General features: G+C 39.9%; 1 protein-coding gene across 6 annotated transcripts in view; it reads left to right on the top strand.

Moving 5' to 3' along the window:
* The window catches only part of TGFBR3 (transforming growth factor beta receptor 3), a 184025-nt gene that overhangs the window by 64196 nt on the left and 102605 nt on the right, over positions 1–17224 (top strand). Inside the window, exon 3 of one of the 6 annotated variants that reach the window (XM_077785442.2) lies at positions 2192–2257. The gene's annotated coding sequence lies outside the window, so the exon portion shown is untranslated. Of the gene's footprint in view, positions 1–2191; positions 2258–6859; positions 7087–7317; positions 7511–7579; positions 12436–12509; positions 15914–17224 lie in introns of those variants that run through there. The other 5 variants (XM_021526362.3, XM_085586442.1, XM_085586439.1 and 2 more) reach the window with 5 other exon arrangements.

Genomic DNA, 17224 nt, shown 5'->3' with positions numbered 1-17224 from the left:
GCTAGCTGAATATACTCTGGACTGCTTATGATCTGATATTTCTCATTTTTTGTCTTCAGATATGTGCTGTGATTAGGGGTGTTGGTCATCTGCTTTTGAGTTATTTGTGTTGATTTTTATGTTGAAAGACCCAAGGAGTCAAAAGACTAACCTTTTCCCTCAAGATTTGGTAAAGGAGCAGATGGAAGGTTGGGTTGTTTTTTCCACCTCTGTCTCATTACTCAAGATCTCTCCCTGATCTTTTGTGCATATTTGAAGAGAAAAGAGACTTGTATTTGGCTTTTCTAATGTGTAAATGGCAACAAAGACTGGAGTTTTATAGCAATTCACACACATCTGCACTAAATAATTGATACTTCATGAATCAATGTATGACATGAAAGCCTTCCAGAGGCAAATTATGTGTCAGAATAAAGTGTAAACTCTTCATACATTATATGTGTGCACTTGCCTTACATCCCCATCCAGACTCAATGAAGGACAGTTAAGACTGATAGGTCACATTCCCTGGCATGTGTTATTGTAATTCCAAGGGAGATGAAATAACATGTGGGATAAGCAAACAAATATTCAATATAAAGCATTAGACAGTAGCAGTCTAAAGTAAAATAAAGAATGTAATGAATTGCAGATCACTTGGAGGGATAAAAATCAGATCCAATACTTGCATAAAGACTAATTCTCATACACACAAAGACAAAAGAATATGTCCTCTGAAAGAATTAATGCTGTACTGATCTGTGAAAGAAAAACTTTTATGTTGATTCACAATTCCAGCTGGTTCTAAACGGTAAGTCCCATAGGAAAGTATAAAATTAAGCCCTTTTACAAATTTGTTTTGTAGTAGCATTGGGAAAGAAAAAAACCTGTGTTCTCCAGGAGCAGTGTTAAACCCAAGCACAGAGCAGTAGTGCATAGTTCCTTCCTCAAATTTGTGGAGTTTAAACAAGAAATAATTTGGAGCACAAGCAATGCATTACTTGGTAATTCTCAAATCCAAAAATTTTGCCACAGCTTGGTATTTAAGTTCATATAGCTAATAAGTTTAAATAGGTGACATTTTCTTGCAGGAAGCATGTTTAGAAACACACTGTATACTGAAGGGAGGCTCACTTTGTCTTTGCTTTAAAATGTGACTACCTATATTGGACTTCAAAAATACCACAATGTATCACTTTATAAACATCTCATGACCTCCTCCCTCTCAAACCACTGCGGAGACTGATAATAAAACAGTAGATTTATTTAATAAAATAAGGACTTGCAGCTTCTGGGGTTTTGGTTTGGTGGGGTTTTTTATGGGGCTTTTTAGGTTTGATTGTTTACTTGACGTGAAATTTCATTGATAAGTATAGCTACATTCTGAACATCTAGCCAACCTATTCATTATGTGACAGAAATATAACTAAACCAATCTTATTTCAGGCATTTTTACTGTGCTGGTTAAAATTCACTTTATGAAAGATAATGATTATCTATCTAGCAGCTTGATTTTTGGCTCTGCTTTATCTGTGAGGCAGACTGTACATAAATCTCCTTTCATTTCTTTATAATGACCCATTTTATCATATCCTTGCAATTAAATCAGATTAGGAAGAAAAAGAACAAGCTAAACCAAATCAACTAAAGATCAACTAAAGATCAAAAGGGCTGGAAGAAAATGTCCAAAACAAATAATTATAATAGTGTGTCAAACTTCAATGCACAGTTACACCTTCTCCCGTTCAGTCACCTTTGCTTATTGAAGTTGTTAGCTCTCTATGTAGCAGCTTTGTCTTGATGTTTTTCAGTAAAACATTTGGCATCCTGCTGAATTATGTAGATAAAAACAATTAAGTAATTAGGAAATTGTAGACATGAAGAACCTGTGATACTTTCATCTTGGCTACAAAGAATTTCACCCATAATTTGGTTTTGAAACCACAAGCATGCAACATGAACTTCAAAACAGAATACAGCAGTTTGCAGGAACCCAATCCTGCAAACCACAGGTAGTTTTAGCTATATGTATAGTTCCACATTTTTGTATTAGAGGGTGAATATCAGTTATTTAATATGTTGACTCTGAAAGTATATCTTATTAAATAATTGTTATCTAAGTTCTAAATGTGTTATGATTGAACACTGTCTGAAACTGAACAGTTTAAAGTAATCTACTGACTTTTGTCTATTTGATTATATTTTGATTGAGCTCTAAACAGACAACTGGAATATGAGAAATGGGATCCGGCCAGAAGAAAGTGATTGAACAGAGAAGGTATGCTAGTTTCACATTTTCTGTGTTTGATCTTTTGTTGATTTTTTCTTTCTCTCATATAATCTCTTTCTTTCCTCCCTCTTCTGCTCTGTTGTGTTTACATTTGGTAGGTTGAGGGCCTATAAACATCTTATCAGAAAAATGTTGGAAGGAGGGTAAGGGGCATATCAGAGTCAAGAAGAGTGCTGGGTATAGAGGAGCCTGTGTAAGGCAGGCAGGGGAGAACAGGGGGCACAAAAGAGATGCTGGGGGGTTTTGGTCTTTTTCCTACCTTTTTAAAATCTGAAATCTATAAGAATGTGTTATTTGAATTGGATATGTAGCCTCTGGTTTGAATGTAAAACCCATGGTATCTTCCAGAATTGTACTATACATGACTTGTCCATATTTGGAATTATTCCAGATTTGCTGCTGCACTTGAAATTCACTCCCTGCCTTAATCCAAAGTAACTTTCAAGTGTAGACAAGCCTAAGAGTTCAACACTAACATTTACTTACCTTTAGCAAAAGTTTTAGGTGTTCAAGGAATGCAGAATCATTTAGTAAGGAATGTAGAATTTTACTTCATTAGTTTGTATTAATGACTTATTTCCTAAGAAGCTTTTAATGGCTTAATTACATTAACTGACCCTTCATATTAAAGGTTGTTGGGTAGAGTCATATGACTAAAACAATGGAGTTAATGTAATGCAGCATAACAACCCATACCTAGTCAGCAACCTATAGTTAATGCTTCTAGACCTTTCTTTTCCTTGCTTTCAGCAGCACAATAAATCAGCTTAAAACACAGAGCTAATTTTAAATAACATTTTACCTCAGACAGGGACAGGATGGATGTACTGGGCAATGACTGTACTCATCTGAACATACTCCCAGTTCTGGGTTCTATCCCAGTTCTAAACCTATCTTATGTACAAGATATCCCTTCAGGATGCCTATTCATCTATTTGGTTTTTGAAATTTAGTGAATTAGCACACTTACTCTTTTCTGGACTTTCAAAGCTACCGAGGTTCTTTAGTGGTTCTTAGTGGTTCAAGAACACGGCTGCTGGCCTGTTTTCTGGATCCACTGTTACAGAACCTGTATTGGCTTAAAGTAGAACATAATCCATTAATTCAAAAGCAAACAGGAACAGTTCTTAGGACAGTGTGGTCCTTCCTAGCTTTCTTTTTCTTTTCTATTGCTTTATTTGTTAGGACCATCTTTTAGCCTTGAAAAGATTCTTGACACTGTATGAAGTAAGAGAGTTTTGTGAGAATTAGTCCTTACATATATCCAAAAATAATTTCTGGGATCTTAAAATACTTTATGACAAGAAAACATTTTCATACCAAGATGCTTGTTTATAGAAGTCTCTGTTTTCAATTAGAATCTCCAAGTCAATTTGGGAATTGTAGAGCTATTGTACCCTTCATTTCCTTTGGTGAGTGAAGCACATTTAAATAGTGCTATAAATAGATAAGTGATCATCAGATGCCTACATCCTGCAGCAACTATTTAAAGTACACTTGTTCTTGTGGCAATGGGCCCATGATGAGAATCTGTTAATTAGCAGGCAGTATATTCACTGCCCCATCAATGACAGCACAGTCCCCAGCTCCATGTTTAGTCCCAAGGCCCCAGTCGAATGTCACTCCAGAAGGCAGAGAAGATTCTGTGTTTCTTAAAACTGTGGAAATTACCCAGGCATTGGTTTAGTGTTAAAGTTTTAAGAACAAGTGAATCCTAATTCTCCTTTCCAACCCAAACTGTTCTGTGATTCTATGAATATAGAATGGTATCCAAATGAATAACCCATTCCTGGGAAGGATTAGTTAGTTCAGCTTAGATACCATTTTAATAGATTGATGCTGCTCCTGGTGTCGGTGACCTGAACTCAGCTGGCCCCTCAGTGCAGGTTAGGGCTTTATGACCATAACATGCAGTTAGTAACTGAAACTAGTCTAGAACTTTTTGGGAGTAGTATCCCTACTGTATTTTCTGGGAAAAGAGGAAAAAAATTAAAACTGTGATGTTAATAGTTTTAACAGCGCATATTTTTTAAGATATTACATTTACTTAGGCTTAATTCTGTGGCACCACACCAGGAAAACCTCTAAACCTCCTGCAAAAGTGAACTATCACAGCTTTCATACATCTTAGTGAGGATAATACATTACATTGCTGGACTGTGCCAATGGCTGCTAAGTGAAATAATCCTGCCCAGGACTGAAGTTAATCACTAGATCAGCAAATACTTAAAAAGTAAGTAAAAATGTAAATAATGTATGTAACTGTGTTCCTCAGCTACAAAGATTGAACACTATAGTTAAGATTGCATGAATTTTCCATGGTTTTAAGAGGAATTATGTGGTTTTGTTTATTCTGCCACGAAATGTAAAAAAAAAAAAAAAAAAAAAAAAGCCAAAGCCAACTGTCTATTATTATGTTTCTGGGTGACCCAACCCATGTGCCTAATTGTACTTTAATGTGGCAATTTGTCGTGGCTTCAGTCTTTGAACATCATGTTCAAAGACAACATCAACTGAGTTATATATTAGTTTATAACTAAAAATCAGTGTTCTTTTGTCTTAGTCTTGAACTTTTTCAAACACCAGGACAAGTGGTGTAAATCCTAGACTTAGCTGAAGGATGCTGACTACCTAACAGAATTGGCTTCATGGACAAGAACCAGTTCTTACCAACATCACTGAAAATGGTGCAAATAATTTGACTAAGGTTAGACCTATATAGAAACAATTTGATTTTACAAAGGCTTGTGCATACACATTTGATGTCACTTTAACAGCCCTCATGGCTACTTATTTGAGTGAACCTAATCTGTTTAATCTTTGCAGGATTGGGACCTAAATGAGTAATTAAAATAAAAATGTTTGCTTATGTTTCAATCCCATTTTTAATCAGCAGTCTGGAATTTTAGCTAAAAGATAATAGGAGACACACAATATGCCTTGAAGTACATAGATTGCTGTAGAATATTAGTTTTCTTCTACGTTGAAGGGACTTCCCCCACCTCCACATCCCTCTTGCAAAAATTTCGCATCCTACATATGAGAGTGATAAGAGAGGAGGTATGTCATGCTCCAACATGCACAACTTTTCAAATGCTAAAAATAAAAAAAATCTGTGAGTGAGCTTAGATTGCCAACAAGCAGTCTGAACTTGTATTTTACATGTTTCTGCAGGTTTTTCTCCAGATTTTGTGAGTCTGATTGCTAAAAAATTTAATGTACAGTAAATGCTTGTTATTTGATTTATTTTGATTTCCTTCTGGAGCTGTCATATACAGATAATGTACTAGTTTTGAGGACTAGTCTTTGGGGGACCCAGCCATTGACTGATGTGTGGTACATGCAGCAGAACTATGAGTAAGGCTTGTCCAAACACAAAGAGGTCAAAGGTAAATGGCAGTGGATTATTCTAGGTTTCAAACTGACATTTCAAGAGCAGCTATATTATGTCTGAACTCTTGTAACACGCTTCTTGGTTAGATGTAAGAACTTCGCATTTATGACTCGGGGCAAAGGGCCTGAAGTCAAAGAGCATTATGAAAAAATCAACTCGCCCCTAATTCCCTCAGTAAGAAAGCAAATTAAACTAGTAAAATTTTGCTGAAACATCCTGAAACTCCTCTCTACTTCTCTGTATCTCCACATTGCCTCCATGCCTACAGAAGAACATTTGCTTACTTAGATAATAGGAGTAGGGCTCAATTTTGTGATGGGAGTTTTGCTATAATAATGTTTGCCAAGTTCTAGTACTGCTCTCGTTACTATGACCTTTAGAGGACATTTAAGTTTGGAGAGCAGCACACACCTGATGTTGCAGGACTGTGTCGGAAACTAACTGTTCATCCAGCTGAAGGATAAAGTTGTGGGTGGAAAGGCCTCGTGTGGTGTAGCTCCCTTAATGAGTTTGCTCCACAACTTGATAGTCTTGAAGTTGGGGGATGTGACAACCTTAAGCGTGCCTTCCACACTGAACAGCACTTTCTGTTATTTTCCAGCATAACGAACCTCGAGTGAACTGGATGGAATGGTTTGCTCTGCTGTAAACGATGTCAGCTCTGCGGTGTTGGCCAAAGCTCCTTCTGGTGTGGGCTTTTGGCTGCCCCTGGCTGGGGTGGCAGCACTGGGGGGGCCGGGCCTCGCTCTGCGCCAGCCGCGCTGGGAGCTGGGCCCGCTCGGGCGGCTGCGGGGACGTCCCTCGGTGCACACTCAGGGCAGGGCACCGTCACACCGCCGCTCACACCGCGCCCGGTACCGAGCGCAGCCCAGGCTCCGTTACGGACGCGGCCTCGCGCGGTTTCGAGGCCGGTAACTTAAAAGCCGTTGCCGGCCCCGGTTGCCGTGAGCGGGGACTGTGCCCCAGCCCCGGCTGCGCGGGGGTTTTCGAGCCGCTGGCGGCCCGCACAGCCGGGCCGCGCGCCGCCCCAGGACCCCCTCACGGCTCCCGGCGGGCGGGCGGGCTCAGGTGTGGAGGGGACGGGGCGGGCGCGCGCTCGCGGCACGCGCTCGCGAGGGGCGGCGGGCGCGGCCGTCACGGCGCCGTCTCCGCCCCGCGCCCAATGGCGGCACCGCCCGCCCCGCCCCGCCCCGCCCGCCCCGCGGCCCGCGGGGTTACTGCCGGGCCGGAGGCCGGGCGGCTGCACACGCGCCGCCTCCGCCTCCGCCTCCTCGCCGCCTCCTCCGCGCTCCGGGCAGCGGTGGCCGGCGCTGGGCGGCCTTGGTGAGGGCTGCGTTCCCGTCCCGGCCGGCGGTGCCCATGGCGTAGCTGTGCTGCTGGGCGCCTGCCCCGCGGGACGCGGCGTGGACGGACCTGCCGCCCGGTAGGTGCGGCGGCCGCGACCCCCGCCCCGACAGCGGCGTTTCGGGCCGGGCGCCCCTCAGGGATGCGCCGTCCGCTGGGGCGGGCGCGGGGTGTGCGCCCCTCGAGGTGTCACCGTGACCGGGCTGGGCGGGAGGGTCCCGGGGCCTCCGCCGGGCGCGGGAGCTGCCGGCGGCGGTCGGCGTCCGCACGCGTACCGTAGGGAGCAGCTCGCCCCTCGGGGCCGTGCGAGCTGCGGGCTCCCTGTGGGAGCTGAGGGGCGAGCTGAGAGCTGCGCGCCCGGCGAGGGGAGCTACAGGTGTCCCAGCGGCAGTCACCGTGTCCGCCGGCTGGTGCAGGCTGGGCGAGTTACGGGCAGCGAGCGAGGTGCTTTGCAAGGCTCGCGATGCTGGGCGCCCGTGTCTTCCTACCTATCGAGAGGCCAGGTGAGAACAGTGTACGAGCAGAGTGTGGGTTTAGTGTGAGAATAATATAAGGGCCAGTGTAATGTCCCTTCAGTGCTGTTTCACTGAGGGGCTGTTGACATGTGGGGGTTGCTGCTGCATATTTTGCAGGGGATGTACTAGAGTCAAGTCGCTGCGAGCTTCTGAGTACTACTCTCCTAGTAATAACAAGAATGTGGCTTCAATGTCAGATGTAAATTAAGTAACTTTTTAAACACGAGCTTTCCCCAGTTTCAAGTGACTTGTAGTTCCAAAGTCATTGGTATCAAACAGCACAGGATGTGATACTTCTCCCTTTCAGAAAAAAAGGACTTCTTCAGATGTAGTGTGCATGTGCAGTTATGCTTTTTCCACTTGCTGTGGATGTAACCAAATTTAAATGTACTTATCTCAGTTCTATTAAGCTCTAGCATTAAAATTGATTTGCTGTCATTTATCATTTTCTTCTCAAATGCTTAATCATTAGCACAGTTAATTTTTTACAGAATATTTTTGATAGTATTTGTAAGTTGTTAAAGAGACACTTGGACATACAAGTTCTAACAAACTTTTCATCATCAAAAGTTTTTCTGGTTGGGTCTGTATTTATGCTGATCTAAGTTGTTGTACTTTCTATTTGGTGAGGTCAAACGGGCTGATATTAGATCTCCAATGGGGAGAAAACCCAAAGTGAGAGAGCTGTCTGCTCACTAATTGTGGTGTCAATTAGGTTTGTCTCATGGTGACCCAGAGGACTGATACTACTGTAGTTCCATATGTGGAAGACTTTACATGTGTAAATGAAATGTCTTCCCAAGACAAAAATCTGTTTATTGCTACTTATGAAGATTACTTTATTTCCCTTACAGTCCATGCTTTTTTCCATGAATGCCTGTCGCAAGCATGAGTTGGTAGCTGGGTTTTAATTAGCCCTGCACAGGTGTCCTGTTAAATATTCTCAACAAGAGTGTTAGTAAAATGTTAATGGAAGATGCTTATTCATTTGCAGAGCTCCAGTTTAACCCATCAAAGCTAACAGAGCTTGAGTTGCAGCTGAGGAGGAGCTGCTCCTGGAATGCAGACCTGGGCCACTGCTGCAGCTGGTGCTGGGCTGGGGGAGGAAGGGAGGGGAGGGCAGGTCATTGGCTTCCTTCAGTGAAGAGTCCTTTACTCTGAAACTTGCTTCCCCCAATTGTTTGCTGCAGTCCAGCCTTTTCAAGTTTAAAGTGACACTTCAGATTTTTCTCTCTTGACATGCTTTCTGTCCCTGGGGAGATCTTGTTTCGTTGTTGATTTTGATGTGTGTTTTGTGTGTCCAGAGCCTCATCTAGTCAAAGCGTGTAAGTGATATCCATCAAGGATGCGAGTTCTTTTAAAAAGTAACTTTCAGTTGTTGTTCCTGGCATGCAAAACATATTTTCATACCCTAGCATCTTGATGCCTGCCACAGGAACAGCGTTTGGAAGTCAATTGCTAAACCAGCAGGGGGAACACAAAACTTGCTGTCTATAAAGTCTCTCCTCCTACAACAGTTGTAATTTATTAAAACTTTGGGCCTATACTTTTGATAGTATTTCTTTAGAAGGTGAATGTTAATTTACTTGGAACACCCACATACATTGAAATAAATGCATTATTTTTAAATACTTGTTTATAAATTTCCTCTAGCTGGCATATCTCCCATTCTTCTGAATGCAATTTTTGTCATATTAGCCATGACTGACTTGTGAAAACACTACAGATTTATGTGAGTGAAATTTGTCTTTGAAGATGTTTGAAGTGAATTAAACCAATTAAATGATATTTTGAGTAATTCTGCAAAGTTTCAGATAATGAACTAGATGAAATATTTTCACAATGGAGCTCTTACCAGATCACGTATGATTGTATATAGACATCTTGAGAGCTCAAGTTGACTGGCAAAGCAGTTGTATTCTCACAAGAATCTATTTCTAGTATTTAGGATTTCCATAGGAGAAAATATTTTTAGATATTCTCTTAGGTTTTAAGAAGTCATGACTAGCTTATTACTGTAGAGGTCAACTGATGGTCCCAGCACAGAGCAATAATGGTTTTCCTTTTTGATTCATATTGGCATAATGATTAAATCTTTTGTACCAAGAATACTGAATGTAAAGGCTGTTGCCAAAGAAGGTTATGTGGATGGCTTGCACCAATCCATATTGCTTTCTGGTCTGTGAAGTCTGGTGCAGCCAAATGGCAAATACTGAAGGTCTGGATGCACAAACAGATGGCTGAATGGGAATTTGCAGGGTGTCTGCTATTCCCCATTAAGAGCTGGGGAATGGGCTCTTAGGGTTAAGCCACCTTTCACTGAGGGTGGGATAAAAAGTAGCCAATTTGCTGCTTGTGAGTGATAACAATTGTATATTCCACCAGCATTAGGCGTTAGAGCAAGTACAGACACAATAGAGTCCCAGGTCAGGTTTAAAGCAAGCTATGTAAGCTCTGGTTCTGGAATGGCACTAACTGCACAGCGAGCTATAAAATATATATAAATGTATATAAAGTATAAGCATATTTCAATGGTCATGTATTGTTCTCTAGCAGCATAACATGATGTTACCTGCTACTAAAGGTACAAAAAGGTGTATGTTAAATTCCACTGGCAGTCTTTATCTTCTGTTGTTTTCATGGAATCCCAAAACTTTCTCTCCAGATGTTTCTCTGAGATGCTGAAGTGTTTACTTTGTAAAGCCAAACAGAAATTTCTGCTTTAATGTGATTTGAAAGTAGTGGTAAATCTTCGCCTAATTTGTTCCTACTATTCTTTTCTTTGATACCTCCAACAATATTGTGTTAAAATTTAAGACATGAATTATCAAGTCATGGGCTATTTATGTGAATCTCAGAAAATACTATCTGGGATATAGATTGCAGATATCTTTGCCAGCACATTGATTTTGATCTAGTTCCACAAAATACTTGTGTATTATAAATAGTCATTACTTCTATAAAAGTAATATTTGTGGTGATTAACAGTGGTATGCTAGTTTCTAGCCACTTCATGAATACAAGCATGTTATGCCATAAAAATGTGCTAGCAAAAAGTAGTGCAGTTGGAATTGCTTTATCCATCACTTTGGATTCACATTTTTATGTGCTGGCATTCATCCAATAGAGCAGCATTTCTTGTGCTATTACAACAACAATTAACTCTGTGATAGCCAAAATGAAAGAGATTTACCAGATTCCAGATATCTCTGGAAATCATTGGAAGAGGGACTTTAAAGCTGCCACTTAATTTATATTACATATTTTTTAATTGCAAGTATCACAAAATAGATGTTTTTTAAAAAGAACTTACTTTATGACCTTGATTATCTAAGGAATGATATTTGTTGAGTTCAGGAGAGAACATTTCATATATTGCATTTTAAGTGTAATAAGTGTTTATTTGTACTGCTTACAAATAATTAGGTTTGGAAAATATGCTAGTTTCTGATGTTTCTATAATGCAATGAATGTTATTTTTGAGGAAAATATGAAAATATTCCATCCTGTGACTAATACTTCAAAATGATCAACACCTGCTTATTAACAAATTTAATTGCATTATATTTGCATTATATATTATTATCTGTAATAATCTAATTTCAGTACACTAGTTGGCCAAGTTCAGATTTTTTTGTTTTCATCTTTCCTGTTGTGAGATGTTATAAAATTTTGAGAGTCAGTTGGAAAGGGCCTCTCTTCTAGATAATTTGTTGTGACCTTGCAAGAGACCTGCTTAGATTGAAGGGGAGAACTTTGTCTAGAGGTCTTGGGTCTGAAACAAGTTAATTATAGAGCTACTGCATAGAGGTTGTTTTTCTGCACAGAAGGCAATAGGGGCTGTGATACATAAGGTGTTGTTAGTGATTCTAAAGAATAATGGCAATTCACTTATTCTCTGATTCTCCTTTGTAAGCATAGGCAGTTTCTGTTGGAAATTGGTGATCTATATGGTGTGAGTCAGGGACAATAAAAAACCCCCAAAGTATCCAGTGAGCTTACTGTGTGGTATAAATTTGCTGAATTAATGTATTTCTTTGCCAAGAAGCTGGAGGTGGATTGAAGACTGATATGTCCACTTTTGCCTGACATTTGGCAAGTAAGTTGTTAGAATGTAGCTGCATTTGACACTGTGTGATTAAGAACTATGGTAGTATTTTATCACACGTGTGATGTGTTGTTTCTTACAATGATTTGAGTGAAACAAAATTGCCCTGCTTTCCAAAGCAGCTGTTGCAGTATTTGAAGAGAGCCTTTTCTTGTAATAAAGCTATTGCATTAATGAACCAAGTCACTCCTCCAGTATGTACAGCTTGTGTTCTGTGGTACATTATTTCCTCCCTCCAGCAGTCAAAATCACCTGTGTTTCTAAATACTTGTAGATCTGGTGATTTGGTTCACTCCAGTGGTGATTATGTAGATGATAATTTCCTTCTGACAGAAAGATGCACAAATTATTTATATGACTACAGGAATTTGTTGTGGTCTTCTTCTCCCCATACCTGTGCCCAATTTTTTTTTTTTTTTCAGTTGTCATTTATACATTTAATATAAAATGATTAAAGGAAATTCTGAATAGTAGAGATTTTATGGGAGTGTTCTCTACGCATTCTGACTGGAACATGCTGGTAATTCGTACCTTGACTGAAGCAATCCCCAGTGAAGTGCTTATAAATAAAAATTTTAATGAAAAAATTTTGCTCCAACTTGAATGTGTTTTTCTGCTCAACAAATGGAATGACACCATTTATTTGACAGACAGTGGGAGGGTAGATACCCCTACACAAAGAGAAACTCCTTTTGACTCCCTCTTTTAACTGTGTGTCATTTTAAGGACTTCCCAATTTGTGTGGGAGAAGTTTCCTATCTGTAAGACATGCACTGAAAGTTTAGTGGCTAACAGTTAACTTTTGGTAAGTGTGTTTATCTTGCATTCTTGTTTAGCAACCTGAAGAAATGATCTACTAATCTGCCTGCCTATTAGAGTTTGCTTTGTTCTAGAGACCAAAAGACATGCTTCTTTTGTCGTTCTGGGTTTTTTTGGCTTTTTTTCCAAAATGTGGGTCTGATATTTCATGCAGTTAACTTTAAAATACCTAGTAGTTAATATCTCACTCTGTTAATTTGCTTCTTGTAGTATCTAATGACCCAGGCAGTGAGCAGGGCTGGTTTGTATCACCTCATCCATTTCCCCTGTAATGAGAAGTGCTGATTTTCAATCCTGTTCAGTTGTTTACTTTTTTGTTTGTTTGTTTGTTTTACCCTTCCCAAAGAGGATTGCATCCTTATATGGTGAATTTATGTTTAATGCTGTAGTCTTGCTTTTCATCATACTCTTTGTGGGTTTCTCACAATTAACCCAGACAGTTGCTGGTATTTATAGGTCATGGTTTCAAAACTACTTTTCACATGTGTAGGGGTAATTTCAAGATTTTACATCCACCAGTGATGGCTTTAGTTCTTTTTCCAGGTAGGAAGGTTCTAGGTAGAATATTTCTAGATGCAGTCCTAAGGTCTTGTAGTTCAATCTTGAAATAACAGTGCCAAGCATTAATTAACAGCAATTTGCTGAAGTCTTTTATCCTAAGTGGAGGAAGCCTTGCTGAATTGTTGGTAGCTTTCCATTCTACTGTGGCTTCAATTCCACAGATGTACCCTTTGTAGGGTTATATCTGTCTTGATAGGTACATTAGAGCTGTTATCTGTTTAGTTTAGGTGTGCAATTAGAAACCCAGCCAAGTAAAACTTAAGATAAATTAAATTTGTGTGAAGTTGTTGGCTGCTACTGTGTTTGTGAAAATTAAGATAGTCCAGTGCCAGGAAACCTATTCTGTTTCCAATTAGAAACAATAAAGAAGTTGGTAATTAGTCCAAAGAAATCTAACTATGAGACAGAAAGGTTGTAGAGATGTTTTTTCATGCAAGTTATGATGATCTTGCTCAGCATGAAGATTCCTATTTCTATTGCCTTTGTTTTTGTTTTAGCGTAAATGTCTCAGAGGCAGCAAGTCCCATTTAAAAAAACATAGCTTAGTTCTTGTTAGTTGTGGTGAGATATTGCTGGTTAACTGGGAACTTGAGTTTTATTTAAATGTACATTTGAGATTTCTTGGGTTGCCATGTTTTTACGTATGTGTGTTTCTAGTAATCTCTGCTTTTTTGCTTCCTTGATCAGAAAGATGGCATATAATTGTGCTGCTGGTATTCCCTGGTGAGATCAGTGAGATTTCTTGTCCATCTTCTAACTAGAAGTTGGAAGCAGAATGCCTAAAGTAGTTTCCAGGCAGTTGTTAAGGGGGTGCTGCTGTGGCCAAGGTGAGGTCCTGTTATGGCTTCTTTTGCCTGTGAAAGAAGAGAGTAGCTGTGAGTTGCACAGAAAATACACAGCTGAAGCTGGTATGAGATTGCAGATTGCTTGAGCCATTACAGTACTAGAGCTGTACAGCATCTCAGCCTCTTTCTTTCTCTACTCTCTTTAGAGGTGTCCTGATGTAGGAATTGCCTGACAGCTCTGCGATAAAGGAAGAAAACTCTGATTTGGTACTCAGATTACGTGTGGGGTGTTGGTCTTGTTAAACTCTGTCTGCAATGCCATCTGTGATTCCTCCTGTAGAGGTTCAGTAACCTCTAGGAATTTCTGCTGTTGTCAAAAAGCAATCTGTTCCAGTCTACTCCTTGTGGAAGTCTTGTGTGCTCCTTCCACTAAAAGATGCCCGAATGCACTTCCTTCCTTTCCATGCATTGAAACCCTCCTGCATCCTGATCCTTCAAGAGACTATTCTCTTGTTTACACTTGGTAAGCAAAACCTTGCCCTCAGCCTAGGAAGATTTAGCTGCATACCTCCCTGTGTTTGGGGGAGGGGAAGTCCTGGGAATATATAACAGAATGATTATTTGGTCCTGTTTCTGTAAACTGTCTCTTACTTTTGTGCTGTATTATGCAGTGGTTCTTCATCTGAAACTTCAAATGTCTGGTGTCATCTAAATTCACAGCAATAAAATCAGGTGATTAAAAAAAAAAAAGGAAGCTGAAGGGGAAGTTGGTTATTAATGATACTAAATGATATTAAATGATATTAAATAAAAATGAGACTAGACATCCCCATCTAAACTGGAGCTTCATTCCAGTTGTGGGCAAAATACATACCAGGTAGCAAAATCCCCATCTAGTACATTATTACTAAATAGGTGGAATGGTTTCACATTTTTATTGGACTTATTTGTTTATATTTTTGTTCTTGTAACTTGGCAGACTACATTGTAATACATTAATAAAAAAATTATAAACAAAACACTAAAACAAAAATCACATGGAATAGAGGGGCACATTGCTAAATGGCATAAAACATCTTCATTTGGCACTCTTCCAGTTCCCATAGCCTTTAACTGTGACTTGTTGAAATGTCCTATTACAAGCACAGCAGCATGTGAACTGCAGGACATCAGAGTTACTTTTTCCCTGGTCTTTTTGATATGTCAGGGTTTTTAGTTTTATTGCTATTCATATATTCCCTGAAAATGAAACCACTTTGTTTCTAAACCAGAATCCGTCTCTTTATAGTTTATGAATACGTTACTATTTTGAGTTCTGAATGAATTTGTGGGACTTTGTGTATATGCCTTGGACATAGGCATTTAAAAATACGGACAAATTTTCAATTCCACATCAACATTTGCTAATCCTATTAATCAGCTTTCCTACCTGTATGTGTGCAAATCATGCAGAATTGACATGATGTCAGCTAATAAGTCTTCAAAAATGCATTTTTAATAGGAGTAGGGTTGTAAAGAAACTTTTGCTGTTCCTAAGTTTGTAGAACTACTCATATGGTTAACTATTTGTGGTTTTTGTTTTTTTTTTTACTTGAGATTGGGTGTACATGATTACAAATGATCGCCTTTTTTACTTACACATGGCATGCATGTATTCATTGCATTCACATAGGGAAGCAGCTTGGACAAATGGAAGAAAAACTGGTTAAATAAGTGAAATGGTTGCCATGCATAAAACAAGCAAACAAAAAGTAAAGAAGCTTTGGCTGTGAATGCAGCCTTGGATGGCCCAGAGACTTGGGTTCATGTTGCTATGGCAAAACAACACAAAGGGACAGATCCTGCTGGCTTTGCTCAAGTATCCCCATTCACTTTGTTGGGACTTGTGATGTGACTTAAGAGGAGGAATTTTGGCTTGCTCTGGGGGAGAAGTGTTTGTTAGCAGTGTTGTAGAGAGCTGTGCAACCTCTGGCACCACACGTGGAAAGAGGAGGGAATTACCAGAATCCATGCTGATAAGGCAGAGAGGAAGTGGAAGTTATTCTTCAGGCAGTAAAGGAAAAGTTTAGACAACAAGAAGGATAGAGTTAAGGCAGGGGAAGAACTTGTATGGGAAAGGTAGGTGCTGATTAATGAAACAGATGGTGGCTGTTGGGGAAAGGGCTTAAGGGAACAGAAGTAAAAGGCGTAAATAAAACAATAAGGTCCCAATTCAGCAAGAAATGTGGCAAATTCCTATGCTAGAGAAGCCTTTAATAGGAAACAGAAAAACCCTAGAATCTGTGGCTCTGGCTGCCTGCAGGTTGGACTAGGCAGAGAAGCTTTGAAGCAGTAAGCAAAAATAAATTTACCAAGAGAGGAAAAGTGTGTAAAAGTTGAAGCTAAGGAGACTGCTGATTTCAAGAAGACTACTGTACAATAGGTGCTTGGCTAGAAGTACAGAGTTGGGCTGAGTAGAAAGGTGCTCAAATGTCCTGAAGCCTGAACCTAACCCAGGGTGTACACTTGTTCATTTTCATTTATAGTTCTTCAAGCACTTTCGAGCAGAGTCCTGTTCTAGAGAGCATTAGTGGTGTGGGGCTGGATACATTTCTGCTGGTGGCAGAACAGTGCAGAATGTAATTTCTTAGTGACAAGCCATCCATAGGCCACAGAGGTTTATGGTCTGGGAGTTCCTGTCAGTAAGAACTGGAAAATCCATAGGGAAAGATGTTTTTGTTTTTTTTTGAAGAGTAAGACTCATGCTTCTAGCCTGTGAAATCTTACATCTTGTAGTGTTAAAGATGGCTTTTTAGTTCAAAGGCTAGCTTTGAAAAATCCAAAGACTGAAATTCTGAGGAAGATGAGTAATAGATTTTTACAAAGAAAACTATTTATGTTGGTGAAAGGTGGAGAGAAAACAGTAGTGCACTCAAGTGATTTGTGTTTCATCTGCTGCTGGCTCTAACAAATGTAGATTGCTTTACGTACCACTGAATTAAGGAGCATTTGTTGTCCTCTAGCTTAGCATAGCAATGAGATCTGTCCTTCCAGTCAGTGCTTTGGTATCTTTCAAAAACACCATGCTTTTCACTGGGTTCTAGCTAAGCCTCATGCATCAAGATTCTCAGGGGCATCAGAGGCTCCTAGTTGAAACCAAATTAAAACCTCATACTTTTTCCTCTGCTTGTCCTTACATACTTCAAAATGTGCTTCCTCCCCTTCTATTTCCCCAATCTTCGTTCAAACCTAATAAAAGCTAGTAGTAATCAGGTTCTTCCTGATGTTCTCAGCAGCACATATTCTTCATCTGATCTGCAGATATATATTTCTCAACAAAACAGGGTCTTTGTGCTTTTTAGACCCTCACTTTTACTAGGACTAGTGACCTTTACAACAGCATATTTCAGTGAAGATAACCCCATAGTCTTCAATGGTTTTGATTTAGAT

This window comes from Lonchura striata, chromosome 8, assembly GCF_050655825.1.
Source record: "Lonchura striata isolate lonStrDom1 chromosome 8, ASM5065582v1, whole genome shotgun sequence".
In the NCBI taxonomy this organism is placed as follows: Eukaryota; Metazoa; Chordata; class Aves; order Passeriformes; family Estrildidae; genus Lonchura; species Lonchura striata.
Note: the sequence above shows the minus strand (reverse complement) of the source record. Positions and strands in the feature narration are given on the sequence as shown.